The 16,088-nt window shown below is 43.0% G+C and overlaps 1 protein-coding gene across 1 annotated transcript in view; it reads left to right on the top strand.

The window, feature by feature from the left end:
- The window catches only part of AOPEP (aminopeptidase O (putative)), a 1,575,581-nt gene that overhangs the window by 1,476,956 nt on the left and 82,537 nt on the right, over positions 1-16,088 (top strand). The window lies entirely within an intron of this gene.

The following is a 16,088-nucleotide window of genomic DNA, read 5'->3' as shown; positions in this document are numbered from 1 at the left end:
GGGTGCCCAGATCTAATGCCCCTACCTGAAATGTAAATAACCAGGAGACAACACTAAGAGGAGGAATTTTCACTATCTTTGACGACCTAAACCATACCTCATAGCACTATCTCTTAGGTATTTGTGACTTTCTAGAAACACACACGGGTCGTAAGTGGATTAAGGGGCGTGGCTACGTTTTTTTACAAAATCACTTCTCTTGCCAATTGATTAGGCGTCACAAGATCAAGCGGGTCAATAGGTGACAAGCTCATGGTAGGATCTGCCCTTTACGCTTCCAAACATGTATACCTCCCATTGTCACCAGAATTTCTTGATTAGATCCTAAGATTGACATTCCAGCTCTCTTCCATACAGATCCTGCTCTCAAATACTCTGAGTATGCTAACCGTTGTAGGAGACTTCAATAATAAGTTTTCACAAGTCTAATCCTTGGAAGACTAGAGGAAATGTGACCGGTACTTGGGAACCCCACAGAGATAGTACCTTTCTCTGAGCCAGTCGACTTAAAGAATGTGTGAAATAATCACAACTAACGAAATCCTATTTTGCTGTTGTCCAGACATACACTCTGTGTTTCCAAGGCTTGACCCGTTATTTCTACCAGAAACAAAACACAGGCTAGTCGGTATGCATTTCTGCAGGGAAAATGCATGCTAGTTGGTAAGGCTTATTACTTAAGGGAAAAAGTCTTGGATCATATAGTACTTGTAATGCCTACGACTTAATCGATCCACATGTATGAAAACTTCTAGGTCTTGTGGCAAGAGACGATTTCACCTCCTATGGTGTAGAGTAGACAGAGTATGGAAAGTGGTAATGACCAAGAGGGTAGAAACTGAAGCATTTCTTATAATTAGGAGCACCCTTCTTGTATTGACCACCAGAGACCTGGATGAAAGTCTAATGATTTGGGGGATCTATATATCACTAGAGGGAATTCTCACTGGAATGAAGATTATAGGAACAATCCCCCTGAAACATATGAATATCCAAGCAAGTCCAGGAATCAAATGGCATAGCTGGACAGGCACCAGACTGGCAAGGTTCACAAATGATTGAGAAATCAAATCTATTTTCGCAATATTTTATAAATCTGCATATGTTCAGAGCAGTGTGTTGAGGCATATCATGACTCTAAGAGAATTAACCCCTTATGAAAATCAGATTCCAGGACAAAGACCTAGTCAAAGCTGCAGTTTAATGTACGAAAAATGGTACCAACTATGATATTGGTTGTTTCCCAAAAAGCAGCACTCAGATGATGGTGCCTAACTGATGTTCATGGTACTTAGATAAAATGAAGCTAAGGTACATGCGAGGAAGCTATCAAATGGAATTCTGAGGTTCGTGTCTAAACTTTTTGGATGAGATTAACTGTTAGCTAGATGTTGGGTCAACTGACCCCGAGAATATCCCATTGATTACTGTTCTGATTCCAAAAGATTGGTAATTCATTGATCGTAGTATCCTTGAACTCAGAGATCGCCTCCCACTCCATTGTGTTTGGAATACATGCTGAGAAAATGTGAGCTAGATGTTCAAAACATGTCCAAAATTCCACTTAGCGTTCTAGTCTAAGCATTTCTGTGTGGTGCTCTATCAGCAGGGGGAAGAGGATGCAGTGTAGATGGAAGGCTGCATTCTTTGTTGCATTGTTTACCTGTAGGCAAAATAAACAGAGTCTACGTTTATCCTGGGATTACTAGCCTAACTGGCTGGTGCTCCAGACTATATTGTTAGTGTACATGCTGAGCTTCTTCACCACACCTGGCACGTGTCACCTGCAGGTCACAAGACGACCCCCGCAACAGGCACATCAACACTCGGAGCTGCTTCACGTTGTTTCAAACGTGGTACCAGAGCAAGTCCATTAACGCTGGACATACCTCCCCAGTACAGTGCCCGGAAGCTTACTGCAGCTAGACTAGATCTGTGCAACAGGTCCCTTAACCCTGTCATCTATCTACAAAGCAGTCTGTTGGTGACGAACAAACTGAGCCACAAATGCGTTACTATAAGTTCCCCTTTGTTTTCAGATTATTTCTGCAGAGTTTATATAAAGTCAGACAATCAGGCGGCAATACTGTGGCTCATATAGGAATGCATTACAACCACTGCATTACAACCAGGGCTGCTTTATCCCTCCCTCTTTTTGGCTCACAACTACCTCACAACTTTACTCTCTATCTCACTCTCTCTCTATCTCACTAGCTCACTCTATTTCTATTTCTATCTCAATCTCACTCTCACTACCTCAGTATATCACGACTCACTCCCTCAAAAATTCACTAACTCACTCTATCTCACTACCTCACAACTTCACTCTCTCTATCTCACTACCTCACTCTCTCTTTCTATCTCACTAAGTCACTTTCACTCTCTTTCACTACCTCACTCTCTCTCTATCTCACTACCTCACAAACTCACTCCCTGTTTCTATCTCACTACCTCAGAACATCCCTCTACCTCACTCTTTCACTACCTCAGTCTCTGTCTCTCACTACCTCACTCTATCTACCTCTCTCTCATTACATAACTCTCTCTACCTCACTACACCACTCTATCTCACTACCTCACTATCTCACAACTTCTCTCTCTCAAAACATCACTACCTCACTCTCTTACTACCTCACCCTCTAGCTCACAACTTCACTCTCTCTCTCTAACTCACTACCTCAATCACTCTCTATCTCACTACCTCACTCTTTCTATCTCACTAACTCGCCATGAAACCCCTGGGTGTCTGTGCGCTTAAAAAGTTTAGAATAACATAACTCACTTTCACTCTCTTTCACTACCTCTCTCTCTCTCTCACTACATCACTCTATGCTTATACCACTACCTCACAACATCCCTCTCCCTCCCTCACTCTTTCACTCCCTCACTCTCTATCTACCTCACTCTCTCTCACTACCTCACTCTCTCTCTGCTAATGCAATAGGTATCACATATGCAAAAAAAGCTAATGCCGATAGAAATGACAATGCCATTTATTTAGGGATACAAAAAAGATAAAAAAAATAATGAGCAATACCAATAGCTCTACCTATAATATTGCCGAGACCATTGCATTGTAAATGCTTGTTTATGCTTTCTTTACTAAACCAGTGGAAGAGGATCACATGCACTCTTGAAGGGGATCACATGCACTCTTCTGTCCGCTCTGCTGGCATTTGTTGATAGAAAATTGGTTAGCTATCAACCAAGAAATCAGGATTTACATACACTATGCAGAGTAGGGAAATGCACTGGCATGAAGGTTGCCTTCTGTGATCCTTGGAATATTGGTAATTTTCTGTGTCGCTCTTGAGCTACGGATTTTCGTGTCCACTGTTGCTGTCAGGCTAGGTTTTAATTGTATTTGACAAAGTAGTAAGATAGGCCAAGTTTGTGTTCACTTATCTCCTGGTCCTGGGCCTAACAGGTTTTCTAGTTTGTCTTGCAGTCGTTGTGAAGTTTTCCCAGCTGAGATATTCAAATATGGATTTCATGGACGTGGGGAAGTAAGGAGTTCATGTTACTTTTGTTTTTTACCAAGATTTGATGCAAAGGTTAATTTTGACTCACTTTGTCAAATCTGTCCTATGGTGTTTGGCAAGAAAATTTTGGCTGCAGCCAACACCTGCCATAAATACAATGCTTTGCCTCTCTGTTCAAAAGTTAATGAAAAATCATAGCTTCCATCGACACTATAGAGCATCAGGATTGCCATGAACACATGATTCCTCTAAATCATCCCCAGTTTATACATTCCAAGAGTGCCTGTGTGGTTTCACTGATCTCTGGCTAAATTCGTACTTTTGCCCTGGAGATTTATTTGTATTGCTGTGGATGCAGACAAAATAATTTTCCGACAGAAAGATGATGAACTTCCTTTACGCTTAATTCCCGTGTTCCCGTGCAGTGTCTTTTTCTTTTTAGCAGTATCGTTCTAGATCCCAGACATGGGTTTTCCAGGGTCCTCTCTATGCAGGCAGGCAGCCTAGTCGTATGCTGCCTTGGAACATGAGTTGCAAACTCACCTGGGTTTGTGCTGCAGATTCCTTTTTACTTCATTGTGGTGGGGAGCTGGTCTGTCCTAGCTCAAGCGTTAAGGTGACTACACTACCACTACCACTTAACCGTCCTTGACTACAGTAAGGTTTGAACCACATTATCACTTATAATGAACCTTGTCTGAATTTTGGTGTTCAGATATTTCAGAGTTGTAAACCCACCCCACTTGAAACTCCATAAATTGGAGCAAGCAGCTGTTAAATATACATACGTTACCTTTAGGCCAAATAATGCACAACATGACCACTGAACCAACTCCTCCTTCAGGGGCTCCGGGGGCGTCAGTCCTTCGAGTGCCTGCAAGAAACAAAACTGTGGGCCCGGAGGTAAGAGGGTGTTGCAAAACCCACCTAACCGTAACCTGCTCACTCTGCATGGCAGACATTTCCTTGTGTTGGGTTTCATCATTTGATGAGACCTGTGGCTGTTCAGTCTTGTTTCTGTAGAGAGGGGGAGCAGATTGAGAAATGTCTGATTAATGTTGTATTTTGATACTGTGAGTTACAAAGAGTAATAAATGCAGGCGATTTTGCAAAGTCTTTAATTCCTTGGGTTGTGCGCAGTTGCTGCTGTTGCTCAGTCAGGTTCTCTAGTGACACACATTTTCTTACTTAGCCACTTGGACATCACAATCAGCACAGCTGTTCAAGCCACTTAATTGTGGTGTTTGAAAGAGGGGACCCCCACATGAGTGGCCCCTGATGGATAGGTGCAGGACTGACCGGGGGGCAGATGGTCAAGGACAATGCCTTTTATATGTTATGAATTGTGGTGGAGGCCCATGAAACCATGTGAAATCTGGATCCTGCTCTAAACGGTGGTTGAGGGAGGCGGCTAGGTGGGGGTGATGAGGGCAGCTGTATGGCGACAGGTCAGCTTAATAAACCAGCAGGACACCTTGAAGTTGGCCTCTATTTCACTACCTGGATGCCCTATAGTTGCCTCATGGAATCGGTCAATCATGATTGCAGGTTCTAGAATTAAGTTAAAAGATTGATGCCTAGTTGTTTGTGCGGGTTTGAGAACTACTGATGCAAATAATTTTGCATATTCTTCATGATTTTATATGGATTTTGTTTTCTCCTGTTTGTAAGGTACGGCCTGAGAAGTGTTACTCTCAAAACAACTACATGGGGTCCCAGGGGATTTTCTTTCTGCCTTTTGGGCAGGGAGGTTTTTTATATTAATAGTCTTGTTCTTGGCTCTCCCGCTCTACTTGGCGGGCACCTCACCTATGAAGAAGGTAGTGCGGGGTACTGAAACTTGTTGAGCCTTTACCTCAAATCTGCTACCAGAAGTTGAGTGTGAGTGCGTAGTTTCCATTTTATCTGTATTTTTTCGTGTCGGAAACCAAAACATTTTTTTTACTCATGCATGCCGGCTTATTGATATCACAAGTTCTGTAGTCACCACCTCCCCTTTTTAACATATTCCACATTGCAGTTGTGAGAATTTGTGTCCCAGCATGCACATCCTTCCGGCGGCATTCCTGAGATTGGTTTTACCACCTGGCCTTCATAGTACCTTTACATAGCGTTTCATGGACTTCAAAATATTTTACTTAGTGTTTCTAACTGTTTTGTTGAGCTTTCCCTTTTTGTGTTTCTTTTTTGCGCCTGTATTAATTTGTCATTCAGCCATACGTCTGACCAATGAAAATCTACCTGATTTAACCCCAACTTTTTTTGCCCTTGTCTCAATCTTCATTTTAAAGGTTCCACTGCATGCCATTTAGGTTGCCATTTTTAACAGTGGATATACTAGTGTGTTGATGTGGCAGCTCATGTCATACTCTCACACTTGCGCTAGGGAGCAAAAAAAGTTTGGGCCAGGTAGTCTGGGCCCAAGTGTCTAGCTGCATTTGACAGAAATATTGGATGTAGAAGCTATGGAGAGGTAGCCACTTTCTCACCTGATTGTCCTGCTTTGATTTCTCCTGCATTCCTGTTGCACAGCAGTTATGGTGTTCTCTCTCTCCTTTTTTGGCAGTGTTTCCCTTTCCGAGAGGTTTATCTTTATTTACGATACTCGCTCCATGCCTTATCTTTACGCTCATGTCCCTTTCCACCACGGTATTTTAAGCATTACATTTGTAGGATTAGCTTTCTTCTGCTGAGCGCTGAGAAGGTTATTGAGAAGGTGTTTGAGTAGTATTCCGTTCCAGGACATTTCTCTTTACACTTTGAGATCATTAGATGTGAGGCCTCCAGGGAAAATCGCTATAAATTTTCAGAAATGTTGAGCACACAATTCCTAACTAGATCAAAAGAAATGCCCACATGGAAAGGACCCCAGTTCTACACAAATGCTCCATTGTGCATATGGCCTGCCCATAAAACCATTGCCATAAAACATTCAAACAGAATTTTACTGACTGCGGTTTATTATCGCCAAAATAGCACATGCAAGAGTTTCATATGTCAGAAAATTGTGATCCCTTTGGAAAAGCAATTCTTTTTCTGCACAATCGCTTGCAGGCCATTGATTAAAGTCAGACGTGCGTCATCCTCGCTCCACATACCAGCTTTATGGCTCGGCTCACTCTTCTGAGTCTCTGGCCTGCCTAAGGTCACCTGTAAACCCAGTGACCTCCCAACCAATAACTGCACTCTCCCATACTTACAAGAAGAGGAGCTTGCTAGCAGGCAGCCAGTGTGCATCAAATGGCACCAACAAAACCTGCCAACAAATACAAACATAAGGTCACATCGCAGGGTTTGGCTTGAGTATGTCTTTACAGTCCACATGCCAAGTCAGACGGTTTCCTAACTCGCAGCTCTGCTAGAAGCATGTAAACAACTACACACCATGTGTCAAGAAAAGGTCACCTTTTGAATGTGAACATTATTATAGCTTCTAAAATGGGTGTTGCTGGATAATATTTGTAACCTGAGTTCATTTTTTCATTGTGTTCTCTGTTTAGCCGGCTTCATTTTGTGGTGGCATTCAGAAAGACTCTCATGGCAGCTAGAATAACTATAGCCAGTCTCAATCAAGGAAATTAGAATTATGTAGATTGATATAGATCCCAGCATTCCTCCTGCCAGCCAATGCACGCAGAGTCCATCCTCGATTAATGTGTTACCGTGGATCTCAGTTATGCCACCAAGCTTGCAAATGTATGCCTCTGCCAGCACCCATGCTAGGATATGGGGTAACCCTGGCAGGGTCCTGGCAACTTTCTGCCCGTAGCTTTGCCAGCCTGGCTAGAATGCATTAGCAGGTGGCAAAGTGATAGATTTCTGAAAGCCTCCTCTACCCTCCCCTTAGGATGCCAGCTGAAAAATAAAATGCCACTTTAAATGTCAGTTTATATATAGACCAAATCAAACCACTACTAATTTTAATTTTGTGAATGTGGATCAATTTACCTCCTGAAGAAATGGTCCGCCATTGTTCGCTTCTGATGCAGCCTGTAACTGAGGACGCAGCACAAGGGTTTCCAGGCCTAATTGTATTTGCTCGACAACTGGAAAAGTGTGTACTGCTAAGACAGATGCAATGCCACACACAGCATAACATGTCTCTAATCTAGGCTTCTGTGCTAGCCCAAGCAGCAGTCAAAAGAAATACAAGTAGCCTGGGAGCAACTGCATCTCTAGCATAAGCGGCCTGTGCAAGAGGCCCTGCCAGAGGGTGTGGTGGCTAGAGTAGTCAACACCAAAATTGTGGATCAGAAGGCATAGAGTTAGCTGATGATCGATCAGTCTAACGCCTTTGGCTAGTGTTGTGTATGATTTTACGCAAGTTCAGGCCATGTCACCACGTAGACTGAACATCGGGCCGTGTACGTCCTTGTATACACCATCAGGCGCTCCCCTCGTGCTCCATGATTTGTTTTGATTGATTTCTGTAGCCTAAAATGGCGCCCGTTTATGTTTTGTATTTACAATTATGTGCCTGTGAAATGTTACTAAATGAAGTGTGTGCTTGTTGTGTAGGCCCCTCTTACGGTTCGTGACATGAACTGGGACTGTGCAATGCATGAGTTTCTGACTGTCGCAGTAAGATGTGTACCAGTGGCGCCTGGTTGCTTTATTGGCTGCGTCGACATCAAAGGAGGTGGTTTGTGCTAACAGATGACACAATAGGTCCAGGCCCCCCGGCACAACGGGCGGCAGGGCGGCTTCAGTTTTCCGACAGGTGATGTGGGGGGGGGGATCCAGTATTCTGCTGACTTTGAAGGCCGTGTTTAGTTCCTTTTTTGTGAGCCAGCTGCATAGTAAACCTGTCACCGCTCAAGCTGTGTTGGGAGAGGACAGGCACGCATGCCTCGGCCAGGTACAGATATGCTCCTGAGGTGTAGATGAGAGGAGTGCTAAATGAAACTGGGTCTTGGAAGTTTTCTCCGGGAGCACCTGCCTTAAAGAAAGGCACGGTCGGATAGCGCCACCTATGGGACTAGCGGTGTAAGACATTTGCACATGTTGCCAGCAGCTGGTATGGTGGCCCTCAGGGGTCAGTACTCTTTATAGAACTGATAACCTGTAGCCAACAATTGTAAAGAGGGGATAGTATTAGTATATCAAAGTTTAATTTGAACAAGGACAGTGCCTCCCCTCTGCCACTTTTCTTGTATCCAGATAAATGCAGTTAATATATCAATGAAAGGAAGGATTCTATAGGGCCCCTCTGAGCACCTGCCGTCCCCATCATTGCTGTCTCTACGTGACCCCAGGAGCACGCCACGAGGTGTGGGGTAGACCAGGAGTGTTTCACGGAGTCTGGCACGGCCCCCCAGGCCCCCACTGAAGGGAACCGGCACCGGGGGAACTGAACACATCGGACATTGTGCCGGGCTGAATGTTTCCTGCTTTTAGCGCACAAGGAAACCAGATGCCAAGGGCCGCCTATCTCTGGGTTATCGTCCGTGTCCCAGCAGCCCCTCGCAGCGGGGTGGAAACGCTGACGCACGTCCCGTCACACTGTCTGGCTTTTTTAATGTGTGAAATATTTTCTGGGTTTGGTAGTTTGAGATCATGCGCACCATGGAGCTGGAAAGTTGGAGCGCCGCGAAGCATGGCGGTCTGCGCAGTGGGCGTGGCATGCTTTCTGAAACCCACTAATGCATCGAAGCTTAATGTGCTCTTATCAGACTGTCTCAATCAGATGCACACACTGCCATCAGTTAAATGGATTTTATATCCACTTACATATTCCAATAAAATATGTTTTATTGCAGTATGTCCTGTTCGCTGAAGGCCCGATCACAGTGTTTCAAAGTTGTACCATACTCCCACGTTGGGTATAATTTACTCTTGAGTAAGAGGTACTCTCTAAAACGCTTCCTGAATGTGGTCAAAAGTGGCTTTATTCTGGACTGGCTTATCACGATCTCCAATGCCAAGGGGCAACAAATGAGTGTTGCTCGGTGCTGTGTTTTCCTAAGCGGTCGAGGTGCATTAAAAAAAGGTATGGGAACTGTGATCCTGAGTACAATGGGGGCGTAGTCAGTGAGCGTGGGGGCGGGGTGAAAGACATAGCTCAAAAGAACAGACTATTATGTAACTATTTTGATGGTCTTTAACCTTAAGGTTACTGCTTATGGAATAATTCACTCCGTTAATGAAAAATACATGTAAATTAAGCTAATACGTGGAAAATGCATAATTTCACACAGTATAAAATAGGTTTCACAAAATGATTTAGGTTTAGATTAAAAAAAAAGTGCTCCCAAAATATAGATTCGCGTAATACCCAGACTATACCTAGTACACACATTTTTATTACTGTCCATTAAAAGCAAACACCCCACAACTCATCTGGTAACTCCTTTAGACTACTTCTCAAAAAATTCACTCATGTCATCTGGAAGCTATAAATGGCTCCATTAACTAAAGCCAATTCTAGCCAAGCAGCCCTTACATTTCCAGAATTAACCAATTGCCCACATTTACATTTCTTTTTCAGGCAGCGGGCCCTCTGGCAAGAAGGCCAGTTTCTTGTCCCTCCCCCGGGTTCACAGCACTCCCTCCCTTCCACCTCTGATGAGGCATCTCAACAGTCGTAATTAATGTTCTGGAGGGGGTGCCTCTAACAATAAGTAGAGGAACTGTTTTCGTTAAATTAAAGCAGTGGGGGCACGTTGTGCTCCACAGATCCCACCCGCTTTGGCCTCTGGTTTTTCCATGCTTACAGCCTTGTTTCCATTTGTTTCTGCAACAAGATCTGATTTGCATTGTACATAATTACACCTATATTTGCAGAGATTGGTGTCCTGCTTAATAAGCATTTTCCTGGCACATATTTTCACCCCTCATTTCCTTTAATCGCTTTGTAACTACCTTGAACTTTTTTTAATATTGACAAGTTAGGTGTGTTTTGAACGTGACACTTTGCAAGTATTGGGCTTGATTCACGAAGCTTTTTGTGCACTGTATTCCTACTGTGCAGAACAAGTTGCAGGACTAATTTACATTTCCTCATTCTCAAAATAAGGAATGGTGGCATTTGCATTTACAAACAGCATGGGCAGAGCCAATTGATCTGGCAGTTGCCGACAGCCTTTTGGCTTTGCCAATGCTTGTTTTGTTTTATCAAGGTTTTTGAAAAACAATGTTTGTGAAAGCTGCTGGGCCATCATCACGCTAATAAAAAAAACACTAGCTAAATGCAAACCTATTTTTTAGTTTAAAAATGCACACATGTAAGTTGACAGTGGCACTGAAGAGAGCTACTTTGTGTGGCTGTGGCCCTTGAGAAGGGAGGAATGCTTCACTCACAGTTAAGTTAGCCAGGCTGAACCACTGTCACTTGTTGTACGCTGTAGTGGGCAGTAGAAAAATGTGAATGGCATAATAACAAGCCAATGGATGAAGAGGAGTAGCTTAAAGTGCTTACAAGTTTATATACTGTAAAAATATGTCTAGCAAAATCAAAAGGTCTTAGCTAATGCCAGACGCAAAAATTGGATATCTACCCATAGAGTGGATTTTCAGCGTTTGTATATTAAGGGATGTTAGGGAGGAAACGAGTGGGGGGAAGAAGCATATAGTAAACCCCCACAAAGGTGTTTGTTGGTATTCACCGACTTGTTGCGGCTTCTTTTTCACACGGGAAACAACAGCAAGACTACTGAAGATGGTTGGAGCAAGACCCTTTGCATGCTCGGAAAGTGAAGGAATCCCTGTCCTATTTTGTGATTATTTAAGGTTCAAGGGTTTATCCACAGAGAAATAATGTCCACTGCAGAATGCACATTTCCAACTCTGCCCTCTTCTGGAATTTTCCTACTGGCAGTGTTTTTGAATGAGCAAATATGCAAAGGGAGCATTCGAAGACTGACCTAAGTACTCGTATGAATTTTTCTGAAATCCAAAAATATCAGAAGTAGCACTGAAGGCGTAGATTTTTCACTTTTACTATCTGGGCTTTTGTGATCTAGAACTAGATAATTTACTCAACACTTCATGAGCAATTGGTTTGTGTCAGGCAGTGTTCCATTGATTTTAAAGGGATTGTTCCCGCAAGCTGATTCACTATCCAGTTTGCGCAACAAACTAGCAATACCTAAGAAGGTCCCTCCTCTTTTCTTAAAGTTCTATCCAGTGGTTATAGTTTTTCTGCTCTAGAGTGTGATCCCAGGTCAGAGTTATTGTTTCTCATTGCAATAATGTTTCACCTGTGGTGTTCTGTTCAGAGCTGGCCTTTGCTAAGATAGTGCCCTGGGTAGTAAAAACATTTGGCGCCCAGAGTGCTGCTAGTCACTAAAGCAAGAAGACGATATGGCGTAACCTTGAAACTGAGTGAACCAAGTTAGTCTCAGCATTGGCTCAACATCCTGTGATTCTGGGCAAATCACTTAATATCCCTGTGCCTACAAAAAAATGAATTTATCCTTGTGTAATGTAACTGGTGCTCATTTTAAGAGCTCCAATGCCTTCCGGTCGAGCTATATACAACTGCAAAGAAGAAGCAACAGAGGGTTCAGTTTCTATACGCCAGCCCGTTGCTACGTCATACAGTGACTGCCCCTTAATACAAACATTTATGCGACTCCCCTAACCCACCTTAATTGCCCACAATTTACCTCCTTCATACTGGTGACAAGTTGGTGGTGGTGGGGGGGTGGGGGGGTTAATAGGGATTGACTATGTGGGTTGGCGGAGGTGAGAGTGAGATGGGAGACTTATTGTGGGAGTTAATAGGTGCCTAACAGTGCTTTCAGCATATTAAAAGAACAAAGATTGAATTACTTTAGGAAGACGTGTGATTGCAGCTTGCATAACCTTCATTCAGACAGGTCGGCGAGCCCCACTAAAGGTTGGCGCCCCGGGCCTGGGCCCAGCTCGTGCATGTCAGAACCCGGCTCTGATTCTTTCTAAACACTTATTCCCTGTCACTTCCGTGGAACGGATGATTATTGCATGAAAATGACTGAAAGGTTACACCTAGCATATTTGCTTCAGGTGTGTGTCAGCATAATTTGTTTAAATTATCTTTGCTATTCGCCTGCAGTGTTTTATGAAACACATTTTTATTATGGCCCAAAGCATGCTTCACTGCATGCAATAAGTTTCCCATAGCAGCCTGAATAAATATTGAATATTTGAGGAATGTATTATGCTTTCCTAAACGTAATGTATCTACTGTGTTATGCATAGGCCCACTTTCAGGAGCAAGAAAGCACTGCATTCTCAACTCTTGATCACATTGTAGGCACACCAGTGACACACAAGAAATAAACTTGATAAAATAATAAAAGGCTGCAAAGATTTTTCCCACGGTTATCTGACATCTTTCCCTTTCTGTACTGGGTGCTCAATATAATGACTTCTGCTGGTGCATTGCGTAGAAAGCCTCCATGGAAATGGCAGTGTATTGCACAGTGCCCCAGAAAGGAACTTTATGGTGCCTCAGATTCATCCTGGAATCACATACTTGCTTTTGCTAACATCTCATTGATAATTCTTTCCGTTTTCTCCTTAAGTATTTTTGATAAGGTTTTTTTGAAGTGTAGAGTTTACTGTTGAGTGCATAGATGGTTTGGATAAACTGCTCTCCGATAGCACGTGCTGCAGTCGAGCCCCATCTTTTGACACCGGTTTGCTGCTGCTGTAGCCAACCAGAGCTCGATACAAGTTTTAGACGGGAAGTTATCTGCATGGATGAGCTAAGAAGATCATGCACTGAGTGAAAATTTACAGGAAAGGTGTTGTGTGTTTGGGCACCTCTATAGAAAACTGTCGACCAGTCCTGGCGACCAGATGGTATTAAAGAATAGCCCACTCATTGGATCACGCAAATCTGATTCTTTCTGTGGGAATCTATGCCACACAGAGGTCTTTGAAATCAAAGATGTTCCACTCAGCATTTAAGTTTAGTTAGGAAACAAATAACTTCATTGTTGACCGTTTGGAGCCGACTGACCGCTTTGTGCGCGGTATAGATAGATGGAGTTCATGAAGTTCATGCACAAATTCAACTCAATTCTGTTGATCCTCGTGTGTTGTGAAACAAAGCAGATGATCTTCCCGATTCTCTATGTCTCTAAATAAAAAAATGTTATCAGGTAATTTATATTATGTGATATTGATTTGTATAGTGCACTAATCATCCAAGAAGGTATCCAGATAGATACTTGAGCAGGTTTGTAAGTGTGTGGGCGCTAAGGTGCTTATACGAAGAGCCAAGTCTTCAACTTCTTGCGGAACTCAGTAAGTGAGGGGAGGCTCTGATGAGTTAAGGGAGGTCGTTATGTGTCCCTGGTGTGATGCAGTTGACTTATGGTCCCAGGGTGGTTGTCCTCTATGGCGACTGCAAGCTTTTCTGATGGGATTGTTGGGTGTGATAGCAGAGGTCAAAGAAAGATGGTGGTGAGGTAAGAGTGTACTCTACTGAACTATGGAAGACTGTAAAATATAATGGGCCAATTCATAAAAACATTTACAAGTATGTGAGGAAGCACTTCAGAACTACTACTTCGTGTGCTCGTGAATTCTTTTAGAATTGGCACAGAAATATCCAATCACTAGTAAAATTGTCAAGGGGCCACATCTTTCTATTTGTACAACGCTGTAGATGAATATCCCCATTGTAGTGTTTTGGGGCCAATTCACTGAGACATTTGAGTGCGCAAAGTAGTATTGCAAAAGTTCGTCTTAATATACCCATGAATTCCACTGTGACTTGACCCCAACATTTTTGCTTTATCATGAATGCAGCATTTACCCACTGGTGTACAGGTGTAAAAGGCTTCTATTGAGGGAGTAATATCTATTGAAGGGCCACTGCCCTGGATGTAATCTGGGTGACGTCGGGTCCCTCCTTCTTGTGAAGGCCACACCCTATGGTGACCGGCCTTAGTAGGCATACACAAATATGAAATAACATTTAGGAAATAGAAGATTGCTGAGTTGCCACACATGGTGTCGTTGACTGGTCAGAAACCCAGCATTCCCAACTCATCTTGCCCTCTTTTTAGGCAGATAAATTGAATAATAGCAACACCTGCTATTTAGACTACTTAGAAATGGAGTAACCAGTGTTTTTAAGTACTGTGTAAAAGCATATTATTTCTAATATGGCAAGTAACTTATGAGACAACCTTCTATATCTGTCATTGGGACAATTTAAATTCAGGCAAATTGTTACTGCCTAACATCTAAGTCACTTTACTGAGCATTGAGAGTTCAGTCTGCAGCTTCTCCCATTGCACCAGCTGTGAATCTGTTTGGGCTATAAATAGTTGTTTGGTGCTTGAAACTGTCACCGATTCCCATATTGTGCTCCCTACTGGTTGGCTGCTCACTTGCATCTTCATTTTTTATCAGAAATTGAAAATGCGATTGTCGATGATAAATTTCGAATTACTTTCTTTCTGGATGATATTTCCCTCATATTCCTATCTTTTTCTGGGTTAGATCCGAGGTCTGATCAGTGGCTATCAATTGTGCATCCGGTGTAGTGGCACCGGGATCCAGAGGGGCCCACTGAACCCTGTTTATCGCTGTATTTTACTGCCCAAGCAGCATCCATGGGGCCCACTTTCCTTGCTTGTACTGGGGCCCATGGAAACCATGCTGTGCCACTGGTTTTATTGAGGGCATGCCTGGGTATTGCACTCAGCCACATGTAGAGCCCGTAAATGTCCTTGGATTTTTTTATGTAAATTTATGCGCATGATTTATCACAGGTGAACCCTATTTCAGGTAATGGTTGTATTCATTTCGTTGAGGAAACTGACTGCGGTTTTGACAGCTCTCTGCAGTTAATATATGTTGTGGCTGAATTGAAGCAGAGGAGATTGCTATCTGGGCGGTGGCTCTTGTGTGTCAGGAACTCATAATTAAGTTCACAAGAAGGAATGACATCTTGTTGCTGCTCCACCCAGTATACACTGGATTCCACCCAGGGGAGGATGAGAAATCGACATTGAAAAGTTGGAACAAATGAAGTGAAGCTTGATGGACGCAAACATAAGGCACCTTTTCTGCTGTTAGTTTACAATATGTTTTTGTGAAGGTTGCTTGTAGTGTTGGAGAATGCTTGATTTTCCTGAACCTCTTAACATACATAATCCATACATGGCAACAGCCACCAAACATTTAGCAAATGTGGATGGGAAGTAAACTTCTTTTGAGTTTTTCTTCATTAGAGACCTTGTAGCGTGCACACAATTTGGTAAAATCTCTACCTTCGTGCATGGAAGTTGTACTAGGCCTTTCAGAATTTGTAATGGGAAAAGGCATCATTTGTGTTTTTAATGAAGAAATGTTGAATATTTTCCTAATCCTTTTACAGCTGGTTCTCGTTGTTCGATTTCCACCCAGCAGAGAGTATTATGCCTTTTATGTTTCATAAATCTATGGCTTGAGCAGAAAACACTATAAAATCAAAATTGGTACTAAAACTGCACGTGGGAACAAACTCAAGTGGGTGACTATATTAGTTCTTATTACACCCATATCCCTTACAAATATGGGGGCAAATTTACAATAACTGGCGCATCCCTGCAAATCAGCAGGGATGCGCCAGTTATTGTGCGCCACAGCTCCGCCATCATGTATGCGCCTCATTTACAATGTGGC

Source organism: Lissotriton vulgaris, chromosome 3_1 (genome assembly GCF_964263255.1).
Source record: "Lissotriton vulgaris chromosome 3_1, aLisVul1.2, whole genome shotgun sequence".
Taxonomy (NCBI): Eukaryota; Metazoa; Chordata; class Amphibia; order Caudata; family Salamandridae; genus Lissotriton; species Lissotriton vulgaris.
This window is presented reverse-complemented; position numbering and strand designations above follow the sequence as displayed.